This window comes from Canis lupus, chromosome 3, assembly GCF_048164855.1.
Source record: "Canis lupus baileyi chromosome 3, mCanLup2.hap1, whole genome shotgun sequence".
NCBI classification, from domain to species: Eukaryota; Metazoa; Chordata; class Mammalia; order Carnivora; family Canidae; genus Canis; species Canis lupus.
Window position 1 is genome coordinate 86582547 of NC_132840.1, and position 13395 is coordinate 86595941.

Consider the following 13395-nt stretch of genomic DNA (forward strand, 5'->3'; position numbering starts at 1 on the left):
CTTGGTTGGAGGATCCCGGCTCCAGGAGAAAATGCTGCCGTGTTAAATGACCTCAGGGGAATTGTGGTCGGGAGCCAATCACTATTTTCATGTTTTGCTTTCTCACCATACTTTCCCACGTTCAGATGATCAGCAAAGCACATGATGGGCAACATAGGTGGGGTTTTTACGGAGGTGGGGGCGGGTGGGGGGAGGTGGAGTGGGATTTGGAACACCAGGCCTGCAGGGCACCTGGGTGGTACAGTCCGTTGAGCATTCGACTCTTGGTTTCAGCTCAAGTAGTGATCTCAGGGTCGTGGGATGGAGCCTCGCCTCGAGCCCCACCTCAGTCTTTGTGCTCAGCCTGGAATCTGCTCGAGAATCTCTCTCCCTCTGCCTCTGCTTCTAGTTCTCTCTCTCTCTCTCCTTCTCTCTCTCTCTCTCAAATAAATAAATAAATCTTTTAAAAAATAAAATAAAACACCAGGCCTGGCAAATAGAAATCAGTCAATAAACATCTACTGAATTGAGTCCTCCTGCATACCTCGCTTCATTCCGGTCTGATTTGTGTGGTCTCTAATTTTAGATTCCAAATGACAATAGGCTCACCTTTCACTTCTGTTTCTAGCTTTATACACCCAGCTTCTTCCAGGCCATAACCGGCTCTCGGAAAACGAGGTCTCAGTCAATCAGCATTTGTGCCCAAGAACTCGGAGAGGTCAGCAGTAAGCGAAGTCATCTTAAAAGTTTGACTGTGGAAGTCTGATTGGGAAGGGCAAGGACCAATGCTCAGTGGGCCAGAAGGCACCTTTCTGAGGTCAGGCTTCAGTGGGCTAATCTCTAATCAGGAGCCACCAAGCACCTCATCATCCTGCCGGGCAGCCCCTCCACAGTGAGGATGCTCCACTGCCTTCTCCAAGAGCTGCTCATGGTGACAGGCCCTCAGAGGGGCTCTGGGCTGAGGACAGAGAACACATGGGATGGGGGAACCAGCACCCTTTGGCTTTGGGGGATGTGGCATCAGCCTTGCCCCACTGGGGTGAAAGGGGCTGCGTGGTTTTGTGTAGCCAGTTCTAGGAGGCCTCCTGTGGAGAGGGGAGAGGCACTGCTTCCACATCCAGTCAAGCTCTATGGGAAACAGGATGAACCAGCGCACCAGCACATCACCTGCTTCATGACTGCAGGGAGATGCAATATCTGTGCACGGCCAGTGTGCATACCACCTGGCAACAATGTGATTTTCAGGCTAAAAATGTCAATTTATGTTTTTTGTTTTTTTGTTTTTCATTTTGTTTTTGTTTTTTTTTTTTTTCCAGTAGGGTTTAATAATCATGCACTGACCCCAGATGGAATAAACATGTCAGGGGCATTGCCAGTATAACATCTGATTCACCCTCTTCCTGGGAGACATTTGTAATTTTATGAACAGAACGTAACATGATTATAATAGAACGCATCACGCAAGCTTGGTAATAGTACAGGTCAAAACCATCTCCTAAAACCAAACAGAGACTTTCTGAAATGGCCTGATCTAAATTCCGGGGCCCTAGTCCCACCATTGAAAAGGAGTTTCCCTGGGCTTGCTCATCTCATTTCAACTTCATTGTGAGTGCCTTAAATTCCACACAGGACCACGTTTACGGCTCTATGTGGCGAATGATCATACGCTCCATCGTACACTCGTGAGGTGGATGCCCGGGAAACGCTGGAAAATGAGCACAGGGTATCCACTGAGCCCAGAGAACTCACGTGCTACAGCCGGGCATCCTCTAACTCAGGACCTCAATGCCCGAGGATGGTCCTTGTTAGCCCCTAGTCTGTCTTCTCACGTCTGGAATTGGCCCTAGAATAACGGACCCACTTTCATGGATAGGACTCAACAGGGCCTTGGGAGGGGAATAGTAGCAGAGATGGCCTGTAAGAGCTATCCTCCCTCTCGGCTGGGAAGCAGATTCATTGCTGCCTTCCCTGTCCCAGAGAGACAGAAGCCCGGCCCGGCTGACAGCATATTTCATTCAGCCCCCAAAAGACCCTTCACTCTTCTGGTTGAGGCTCCAATTTTCAGACCCTCAAACATTGGGAGAAGTGAGTAATCTGCAACGAGACCAACACTGGGCTGTTTCCTATAAGTAACAACGATTTCTAACAAGGCAGAAACAAATAGAACCTAAAATCCCCCTTGCCAAAGGTTGAATTTTAAAATTTGCCCTCAATCAAGATCCCCTTGAGATGTCATTTAAGAGAGCGAATTATGTCCCTACTCTGCCAGAGGCAGTTATCGTCTGCATCTGTTGACCTGTGTAATTATGAATGTCACACCTCCCACCTTCAAAAGGGTTGCCGTGTAGACAATACACTATGTGGTAATGCTACATTTAAATCATCCCAAACTCAAAAGTTCTCTCGTGCTTAAATATGTTAAGCCAATCAGGCATCAATCAGCACCATCTCTGTATAATCCCTTCTTTGTCAAATTAATGTATTCCTTCATCTTGTATGTGAAAGATTTCCTACTATACTCACTATAGATCCTGCCCTCATAGAGCTTACACTTTAGTAGGGAAAGAACATACATCAGCTCACATAACAGATCATATATGTTAATGGTTAGTGGCTATGAAACCTGTCTTTTAAGGAGCAGAACCCTTATCTGCCAATGAAATCCCACAGAGGAAATTCAGTGAGTTATAAAAGCTGAGCTGCTCCTTTGGGGTGGGAGTGGGGAGTGTGGAGGAACCCAGGACTTAGGCGCAGGGGTCATTTTCAGCCACTTGTACCTTCTCCGTTTCTCCCTCTTTCCTCTAACCTTCACAGAGGCACCTGTGGGTATTCAGAGAACTCCTAGGCTTGTTATGAACTACAGTTAGTAATAAGCAGGTTCCCGTTGTTACACCGAGCACAGTGCAATAGGGGAAACAACACGAAACAGATATAATATTAATTAACAGTGAAAGATTTAAGTAGCAAGTCAGAACAAAAGAAAGATGTCCAAGGCTCTCTGAATTAAACAGCCAAGAATTCTGATAACCCTTCAAGGAATTTTAAGGCAAGAGAGGTCATACCAGGCCAGAAATTTTAAAATTTAGTTCTAGTCAATTATTTTAGGGATTATGCATTTTAATTGAAAGAAAATCCCATGTATCTAGTCTAATAGCCTCGTGATGCATCTTGTTCGCTTCCAAGTAAGCTGTTGTCAGGAGCAATAGAAGAGAGCTGAAAAGACTTTAGGTCTTCCCAGTTAGCCCATAACTACATTATTCATCCATTTATTCAGTAAGTGATAAATGATTCCACCCGTGTTTCATGTAGAGGGTGGTGGAGGTGGAAGCCCCACCGACTTTCATCAAAAAGCAACATAATTCACCTAAATCATCAAGTGTGGAGGACAGAACAAAAGTGAACATGCACAGTGCTTTGAACTTGTCAGGGGAAAGTTATCAAGGAAATTTGTGGTATTATCAGAGTATTGTCCAACATTGTCCAGTTAAAACCATTTGAAGATTTAAACAATACTTTTTATAATACTCTTTACAAGCCCCTGGTTATATAAAAATGTATTAATCACGTTGTTAGACCGACAATGCCTATGTCAGGCGGTAGGAATATAGACAAATGAGACAATCCTCACTGGAGTCTTAGGGTCATAAAGATGATCGCAACGTGGAGTGTGGCAAGTTCATTGAAGGAGGACAGGCCAAGGGCCAGGGGAGCAGACAGGAGGAACAGAACCAAACTGGTGTAGAAAGTTCCAGGAGGACCGGAGAGTAAGTGAAAGAGGAATTAGCACAGCCAAGAAGTTCAGAAATGGTGTTTCCAGCAGAACGGCAGCCCTTTTCAAGGTGGAGACATAGGAGGGGGTCCAACCTCTTAGTAAGCACAGGAGCAGAGGTGGGGCCAGATGGGAAGGGGCTTGAATGCCATCTAAAGAATGGGCCCTTCAATCAGGTAACAAGACAGTAACAACAGGTGTAAGACACATACCCTGCTCTTAAAAAGCTTATACTCTAGTGGTTGATTAGGGACACACACACACACGCATACTCGCAAATAGAATTAATCACAACACATCATCCCCTCAACGTGTATGCACTGAAAGCCTACTATGTTCCAGGGACTGATTAATGACTGACCATAATGCAGCAAATGATTTAAAATCCCTGTCTTCTAGCGAAGGAACAATTAGTAAATAGTAACCAATAAATAACAAATATACCATCAGACAGTAATCAGGACTGTGAAGAAAGGTCAAAATAATAATAACAATAACTAAAAGGTATCAAGGAATCACTGTCTGGCAAGCACTTGCCATGAACTTTCTCATTTTATTTTCTATGGTGAAGGCTATGGTGCACCCACCCAGATTCCCTTCTCTGGACTGAAACACTCACTGCCCCAGCTGTAGGACGTCCCATCTGCTGAGTCCCCTCAGGAAATTGGGGTTGTGGGTGGCCCTGACCAATGTCCCTTTCCTTGGCAGCATGCGTCCAACCACTGACTGCTCCGGAGGATGGGGCCCTGGCCTTGATCAAGGTCTTCTCAGCACCAAGGACTGTATAGGATGTGTCCAGCTTCTGTTACAACTGCTGTTCAGTTCAGCTTCTCCAAGCCACCCGACCTGCTTGCTCATGCCCTAACAGACTTGTTGACCGAACTCCCCATAAAACTCAAATCTCAGTATCAGAGACTGCTTCTTAAGGAAAGTAACCTAAGACACTGCAGTCATTCACAAAAGTCAAGCTCAGGTCGGTTGACCTGGGTCCCACAGTTAGAAAGGAGTGCTCTTAATCTCCACATTTTACTCCTTGCTAGGCAGGATAGACAATCACTGCTATTGTTGCTCAAAGGAGGGTGGTGACACATGGACAGCAGCCAATATAAGGTCACCCAGGACTTCTCTCAGAGAGTACTTATCTGACAAGATCACTGATTCCAAGAAAACATCCTGAACATCTCAAAACATCCATCGTCTCATTCAACAAATATTGAGCACCTCCTTTGTGCCAGGTGCAGTTCTATACATGGGGGCATGCAGAGACCAGAACACACACACCTCAGAGCTTAGATTCCAGTGAGGAGAACTGGTCAACAAACCAACGTGCCAGCGGTGCACAGGGCATAAACACCGCTGACGGAAGTGGGTGGGCACCTACTGGAATGGGGAACGGTCAGAGACAACCTCTCTGGTAAGGTAACATTTAAAGGAGACGTACAGGTATTCCCTCCAGGGTAGGTAAAGAATAGACAAGGATGTGGAGGTGGTGGTGGAGACAAAGGTATTTGAGTAGAAAAAAATAAATGACACTCAATCTATGCAGCCAAGAGCATGCACGACCTCTAAAAGAATACCTCCTCTGGAGCCCAGTCAGACCTTACACTAGTATCAGGCAAACATTGCATAAATCTGGTTACGTCCCCTTCCCTGAGCTAACTGTAGTGTAACATATCCTGACCACGACCTAGAAAATGTGGATCCTAATCTAGACTTGCAATTTAATGAGAGCTCCATTGCTTCTGCAGCAAGTCAACAATGGCGATTCCACACCAGCTTCCCTAGCATGATCGTTGTCAAGCTCTGAGGAGGGAATAGCAGGTAAGGAGTAAGAGTTAATCTATCACCCAAATATACCAGGACCCAAACCTTTTGGTCTCAGGTCCCACTGACATGTAGAAATTGATTAGAGACCACAAGGAATGCGCTTTAGTATTATATTACACCTGTTGATAGTTACCATATTAGACACTAAATTGAGGCAAAATTTAAGATATTTAATGATTTGCTTTAAAATGATAAGAATAAACTCATTACACTCTAATATCGCTAACACATCTCTAAGGAAAATAGATACTTTCCAAACTAAACACTTATTGAGACGGGTTTTTACATTTGGGCAACTATCATCAAGGTCTGCCTTAACAGAAGACAGATTTCTGTATCTGCTTTTGCATTCAATGTGTTGTGATCGGTTGTGGCTGAAGTATGTGAGGAAAATGCCGCCTTCCACAGAGATGTAGATAGAAGAGACAGTATTTTAGTAGCCTTTTTAGATAATTGCAGATATTCCTTTTTGATATATCCCAAAACTCAACAAGTGGTAGTTTCCTAAGCCTTAATTTCAGTATGAAATCTGAAACCACATTGATAAGTGAACATTTTATACTCTGTTACTTTAAAATCCTCCTGTCTTATCTTTTCCTTTGGATGGCTTTTTTAGCTGTGCATCATTTTGGAACATTATCAGTTATTTAGAAAATCTTCATTCACTGATATATGTAGATCTTCCGAATGTTGACACACTTCATAATACAAAATTAAGAAAGAAAAATCACATCTGTTAATGTCACCACCAATTTTATCAGAAAATCCTTAGGCATTGAGAACCTACCCAGCTCATGATAGCAAATCCATGTTTTCCAAAATGCTAGTTTTAGCTTGAAAGTCCAAATTCTATTTTTGATGATTTTTGATAACAAATGCTGTCAGTTGTTTTCCTCCAAGTGACAGGCTCACATTATTCATTTCAAAACATTTGCCGGATCACCAAAACTAAGTCTGAACAACCACAAGTATCTATGACTTGTTCTTCCAAGTAAAAATGCTCTTTTTTGGGGGGCAGTGAGGGGGGGGAGGACAAAAGGGCTACTTCAGTTCACAACCCAAATCACCTGACAAGCGATCCATCTTTGAGAAGCCATCATACTTTGTGCTTTATGCATACGTCTATTACATTTCAGGAATATTAAATTCAACAATTTTTGCTGCTTCAGTAAGAACATTCTTAGTTCTAAGTTAAACCTCTTAAAAAAAAAAAAACTCTGAATAGGAATACAGCGAAGAGTAGCAGAATTTGATGGTGCTTAATTGATGAACATTAACATGCCAGCATGTATGCCCACCATTGCCTTTGTACCGTTAGAGTAAATATCAACATGCTGGAAAAAGCAAATTATGCCTTAGTAATACTATGAAAGTAGTTTTGACCTCATAGACCCCCAGGAAGGGTCTTGGGGATCAATGAATCACAGGGTAAATAAATCACACTTTGAGAACTGTTGCCAAAATAGAAACTCCGATGCACTGAGGTGGGCAGGGCAGGGACTGTGGGAGGAAGAAATATATTGACTAAAGATAAATGAAATTTCAGCAGCAAAAAATGATGACTGGCATTCTGACGGGAAGGAAGAATAAGGAAAAACTATAAAAAGTAGACGCATGAACTCAAAAGCATTGCAACTGGGATAAGGTTATCTTAGGAGCAAATAACCAGGCACCTCAATAGCTCTGGGGAGCAGCCTCAAAACTCAGCATTGTTCAGTAAGCACTGTTCACAACAATGACTGTGGGCCATGAAAACAATGTTAAAAAACATTAAACATATTACGTTTATGAAGCCAAGGAGATGCAAGAGATCTCTTAGAATTCCTCAAAAATATTTCCAGAGCAATCGCTGAAATTTTAAAAATTGCTTTGAGGTCTTATCAAGATATCTACTGTGTAGACTAGCTCATTTCGGGTGATGGAAAAACAAAGCATCTCCGTAATTAAGGGAAATCCATGCATGAGGTGGGACTACTTATCTCACTGTATAGTCGGGCAGTAGGGCTGGATGAGATTAACGATGGCCTCATGGATATGGGATAAGCCACAGGAGACAGTGAGTCCCACGCGTGATCCACTGCCCCCCCTGCCTCCCGCACACTGTGGCATCACCCGTGAAATCAAAGCCTCAGCATCTAAGAATTGGGCCCCACCCAAGGAGGACCCAGGGAAGCTGGGTGTTCAGGAACACTGAACGTGGTTTCTGCCCATCAGTCATCTTGAGCTGGGAGCCCGTGGCACTGAAGGAGAGATGATGATTTATAACATCTAAATAATGCAGTCAGGTTTGCTTCCTGGCCAGGAGCTGCTTTGTCAGGATCCCTGGGAGCAGGTTCCTCTGCCACGAGACTCACAAGAACACAACTTCAATTACCTTGCATCCCAACCTCCCTGCAAGGGAAGAAAGCACAGGCACCCGGCAGCCAGGACAATCGCGCTTCATCGGCCTGGCCCATCTCTTAGGCAAACATGCAATTCATGGCCATGAAGTGCATTTCCACAGAGACAGGGTGGCCGGTGACCAGGCCTGGATAATTAGGTTTTGCTGGAAAGCACTGCTCAAGTGCACAGCTGGAAGTGGTCCCTGAAGGTCACATGGGGAAGGGCCAGGGTAGCAAAGATGGCAAAATTCCTAGACCTCAGGAAAAGCGCGCCAACAGTGTCACCATGACCGCCAACGCTGCACTGTCTGGTGGGGCAAGTATAGGAAGAGATTAACCAACTTCCCTCATGCTAATTATCTGGATTAATCGGGTTAAAAAAATACCCACTTGTCCAGATCAACGAAGCAGGAACTTTGAGACTCTGGCTTGGGTTTTGTGCACCATTGCCTCAACTTTCTCCTCGTAGCTTGTGTGTGACTATACCCTGGGAGCTGTGCTTCAGAGACCTCATTACGTCCTCCACCCACATCAGGTCACCTCCTTCCCTTCTCATGTTGTCCCCTCACCGCCATGTCTTTCCCCAACACCATCACACGCTTACACAAACAGTATTTTCTATCACTGGGCTCAAAGGTAGTATTTGTCACACACTCGCATGAAAGTGTGAAGCTTCCTAATCTCTAACAGCCCTAACAGACTCCCCAGGAAAGGCAGGTCTCTGGCTCTTTGAAGTGTGGCCCCTGACCCGCAGCACGGGCATCCCTGGGAAGCCAGCTGAACCCGAAGCGCTCCAGGCCCCACTCTGAGTATACCCAACAGCTTCCGGAATTTAAAAAGACCCCAGGTGATTCTTAGGCATGTTACCCTCTAAGGAGCCCTGGTCTTCTGCATCTCAAAATTTGAGAAACTCTTAAGGTCCAGGGGTCTGGGTCCAGGCCCAGGCCATGCTCTGCCACCCTGAGAAGTACCTCTGAGGCCATTCAACCTTTGAGGACATCCATTCTCTCATCTGCAAGAGGGCAGGGCTTACAAAGGCTACCATCTTGTTTATCTAATTTTTATTAAAAATTTTTTTAAAGACTTTATTTATTCATGAGAGATACAGAGAGAGGGATCCCTGGGTGGCGCAGCGGTTTGGCGCCTGCCTTTGGCCCAGGGCGCGGTCCTGGAGACCCGGGATCGAATCCCACGTCGGGCTCCCGGTGCATGGAGCCTGCTTCTCCCTCTGCCTGTGTCTCTGCCTCTCTCTCTCTCTCTCACTGTGTGCCTATCATAAATAAATAAAAGTTTAAAAAAAAAAAAAAAAAAGAGAGATACAGAGAGAGAGAGAGAGAGGCAGAGACATAGGCAGAGAGAGAGAGCAGGATCCATCCAGGGAGTCCGATGTGGAACTCAATCCTGGGACTCCAGGATCACGCCCTGAGCCAAAGGTAGACACTCAACTGCTGAGCCACCCAGGTGTCCCTTTATCCAATTTTTAAAGTGGAGCATTGGCCAATTCGTTCAATTCTTGGGAGCATATTCAATTCATGGCATTTATTATTCTATTATATATTTTTGACATTTTAGCATTGACAAATATTGTAATAAATGAACTCACATTTGGTGTCATGCAAAACATTGCCACTCTGGATTTAATTTTTAAATACTAGTTTGATAATATTACCAATACCATCAAAGTACAGTTTGTAGTAGACTTGCTAATTTTGACCAGCTGACATTAAAATTTTGAAGTTATTTTTACTCCAATAAAAATATAACTAATTTCTTGAAAAAAAAAAAATAAGAGGGCAGGGCTTAGATGAGATACTTAGTTCCTAAACTCAGCAGATCAATCATCAGTATCATTAAGTAGATGCCTGAAAATCCAGACTATTGGGCCTTTCTCTCTGGGGAATTCTGATTCCTCAGTTTCCAAAATTCAGATAAGCTTGGGTCCAACTGTTGTACAACTGGGCATATTTTCCAAATTCAAAGAGATCATGGGCCAAATATAGCTGGGCCACATAATAAGAAAGGGAGCCTTGGGCAAGTTACTTAACTGCTTTGGGTCTCAGTTTCTTCATCTTGAACATGGAAATATCAACTCCCTGGAGACTCAAAGATTAAGTAATTTATACAAATCACTTAGCACATAAACAAAGTGCATTTCATTATTTTCCCAGTCTCTCCCCCGCCTCCCCTTTCGGTTCTCTGACCTCCTACGGTTCTTCTTTTTCTGCATTTCTAACACATCAAGGAGGTTCCTTTTTCAAGCCCTCCTCAGCTGCTGTCCCTTGTTTGGAAAGTTCTTCTGGATGGAGCTTATTTCTTTGCTCAGGCCTCTGCTCAGAAGTGAGACCTTCACGGACTACCCCACATGAAAGCACAAGCCCTCCCTACAGCAGACCTCGGCCCCCTCCCACAGCAGACCCCGGCCCCCCTCCCTATGGCAGACCCCAGCCCCTCCTAGCAGACCCCAGCCCCCTCACTTTGCCTCTGTTTCTTACCAGAGGTCACTATACCATGTGACATTCCATATGTACCTGTTTACCTATTTATTATCTGACCTCCATGCCCACCCCCACAGCCTCCCCCTCCCCCGGCCACTAGAGTTTAAGCTCCAGGAGGCCAAGAACTTTGTCTTGTTCACTGCTGTAACTCCAGTGCTCAGAAAGTTATTTTATACTTATTTGTCAAATTAATGAATGAGTATATAGTCCTCTCCATTAAGCAGATACCTCTATTTTCATTAGTCATTTCTTGTTTTGATGGCCCTTGCCGTACCTTTTATCTGGGAAAATAAACAAAGCATTGATGTTTTCTCAGGGCATTCTAAATTAACTCCATATAGAGTAAACTACTCGATTTATTAATGTTAACCATATGACTGGGATCTGCATTTTTTTCTTTCTTTCCCTTTATGCAATTAATAGATGAGTAGATTCATTGGTAAAAGAACCAAACAATGGAGATGTATGTTGTATAAGATGTAAATTAGTCCCTATTCACACTCTCTCCCTGTTCCTTCCCCAGAGGAAAGCATGGTTCCTAACATTATAATTTTTGTGCATTTACACATATAGAAGGAAGTATACACACATTGATTTTATTTTTATTTTATGCAAATGGGATAATAATATTCTTACTACTCTGCATCTTTTCCAGGACATAGCTTTCTGTGCCTCTATGGTTCTTCCTTATTCTTTTGTATTTCTTAAAGACTTTATTTATTTATCTATCTGTCTATCTATCTATCTATCTATCTATCTATCTATCTATCTATCTATTTATTTAAGAGAGAGCACGTGGGTGTACATATGAGCATGAAGGGAGGAGATGCATAGGGGGAGGGAGAAGTAGATCCCATGCTGAGCACAGAGCCCATCCTAAAGCTTGGTCCCATGACCCTGAGATGATGACCTGATCCAAAATCAAGAGTTGGACGCATAACCAAGACACTCTGGTGCCCCTCTTCCTTATTATTTTTATTGGATGCATAAAAAGATATACCATAATTTATTTAAATGTTCCCCTCTTCATGGGCATTTAGATTGTTTCTTATTTCTATCAATTAGCTAGGCTGCCATGAACAACCATCTCTAACTGGCCACGTTATAAGAATTTCTTCAGAGAAGAAATGCTGAATTAGAATTTGATCAATGCTGCCAAATTGGCCTACCTTGAGCTTCCAAGTTCTTATCGTCCACTATGGCTGATGAGGACGCCCATCCCCTGGTCCTCACCAAAATCAAATGTTACTTGTCTCCTAAAATGTTGCCAATCCCATTGCTTTAAATACTTCCAAGTCATAATTTGTAATGACTTGATTTCTAGTAAAGTAAATCATCTTTTTATATTTATTATCCACTTATTTCATTCTACTATATATTTCCTATATATTTCCTCATTTTTTTCTATCAAGTTGTCTTTTTTCCTTTTATTAGATTTATGAGAATCCTGTATACATTCTGTGTGTGCTTCCTTTTTTTCTTTCTATATTGAGAATAGTTTCTTCCAGATGGCCTTGTATCTTCTCATAACACTGATGAGTCTCTCTTCCATTGTAAAATGTTCTAACATTCCAAATCTGTCAACCTTTTTATCACATCTGTAATTAGAGCCTTGCTTAAGTGGTTATTCCCAAACTTAGGTGTTTTTAAAAATATCCTATATATTTTTCTGGCACCTGGATGGCTCAGTTGATTAAGCGTCTGACTCTTGATTTCTGCTCAGGTTGTGATCTCGGGTCATGAGATAGTGCCCTGTATGGGGCTCAGCACTCATCACAGGGTCTGCTTGAGATGCTCTTTTTGCACCTCCCCCCTTCATCTACATGCACATGTTCTCTCTTTAAGTGTTTTGCTTACTCCTTTTGAAATTCATTTTGAACTATTCCTAATGCTTCTCTTTTTAATGAAACAATATTCTTTGCTTTTTACCACTAACATATACATGTCTTTAAAAATGGAAAAAGTAATAATAAGGTTGACTATAGAATAATTTAACATATTTGGGTTACTGCTTCACATTCCTGTCCTTTCCTTTCTTGCAAATTAGGAATGATTTTGACTTGGCCTCATCAATGCACACTCACCTAGAGAGAGAAATTCTGATCTTCTCAAGTATGTTAACTTCCCTTACCACCTAGGCTCTCCTTCTCTTCAGACTCAGGAAGAATGCCTCATAGATACAAGACAATAGCAGGGAGAGAGGTCATGGGAGAAAGTCTGAGTAACTCTGCAAGAAAAAAATCAACTTTTATCAGGCCTGGCCACCTTCTGTTGGAATAAGAAATGGCTTTTAAATGGGATAAATTGCAAGAACCAATTAATGGTTTGAACTGCATCAGCACTGTGGAAACAGTTGGCACCGGCAGCCCGGGATGTTATTTCTTACTAGGTCTCAGTAAACGTGTTTAAGGGTTGGTGTGGGAAGTGCCTCCAATAGAGGATCCGTGAAGTTTGCCTAGATGTAGATTAACCCCTTGCCGGCTCAGAGATCATGACCCCGGTAAGCACCCAGGGCTAGCACCTTCAGTCTGTGTCATTAATATGCAGCAGATATGCATTTGGCTATTTGGGCCATATTGAACAAAAGAAACTGAGGCAGGTAATTTTAATTATGCATGCACATATGTGTATTTTTATAGAGGCTTATTATAATGCTGTGGCTTCAAATTTGAAACAGGAAGGAAAGGAAAAAGGTCACCTAATATCTTTCCCTTTGTGGAAGGGGAGGGGCCCCACAGAACAACAAAAAGAGCAAAAGATAAGACTATTCTAGGCTGAGAAGTGTAAAACTAAAGGATAATACAATCGAGCTGATGCAGTTTAAAGACTACTCATTACCTGGCCTGAGATACGGCACCCATTGTTGCTAGTGGTTGGAGATTATTTCTCAGCCTGCCGCTGGCTGATAACAGACTCGTCCACTGGCCTGAAGGCTTATTGTTCT

The 13395-nt window shown here is 43.1% G+C and overlaps 1 protein-coding gene across 7 annotated transcripts in view; it reads right to left on the bottom strand.

Moving 5' to 3' along the window:
- The window catches only part of OPCML (opioid binding protein/cell adhesion molecule like), a 1082947-nt gene that overhangs the window by 104511 nt on the left and 965041 nt on the right, over positions 1–13395 (bottom strand). The window lies entirely within an intron of this gene.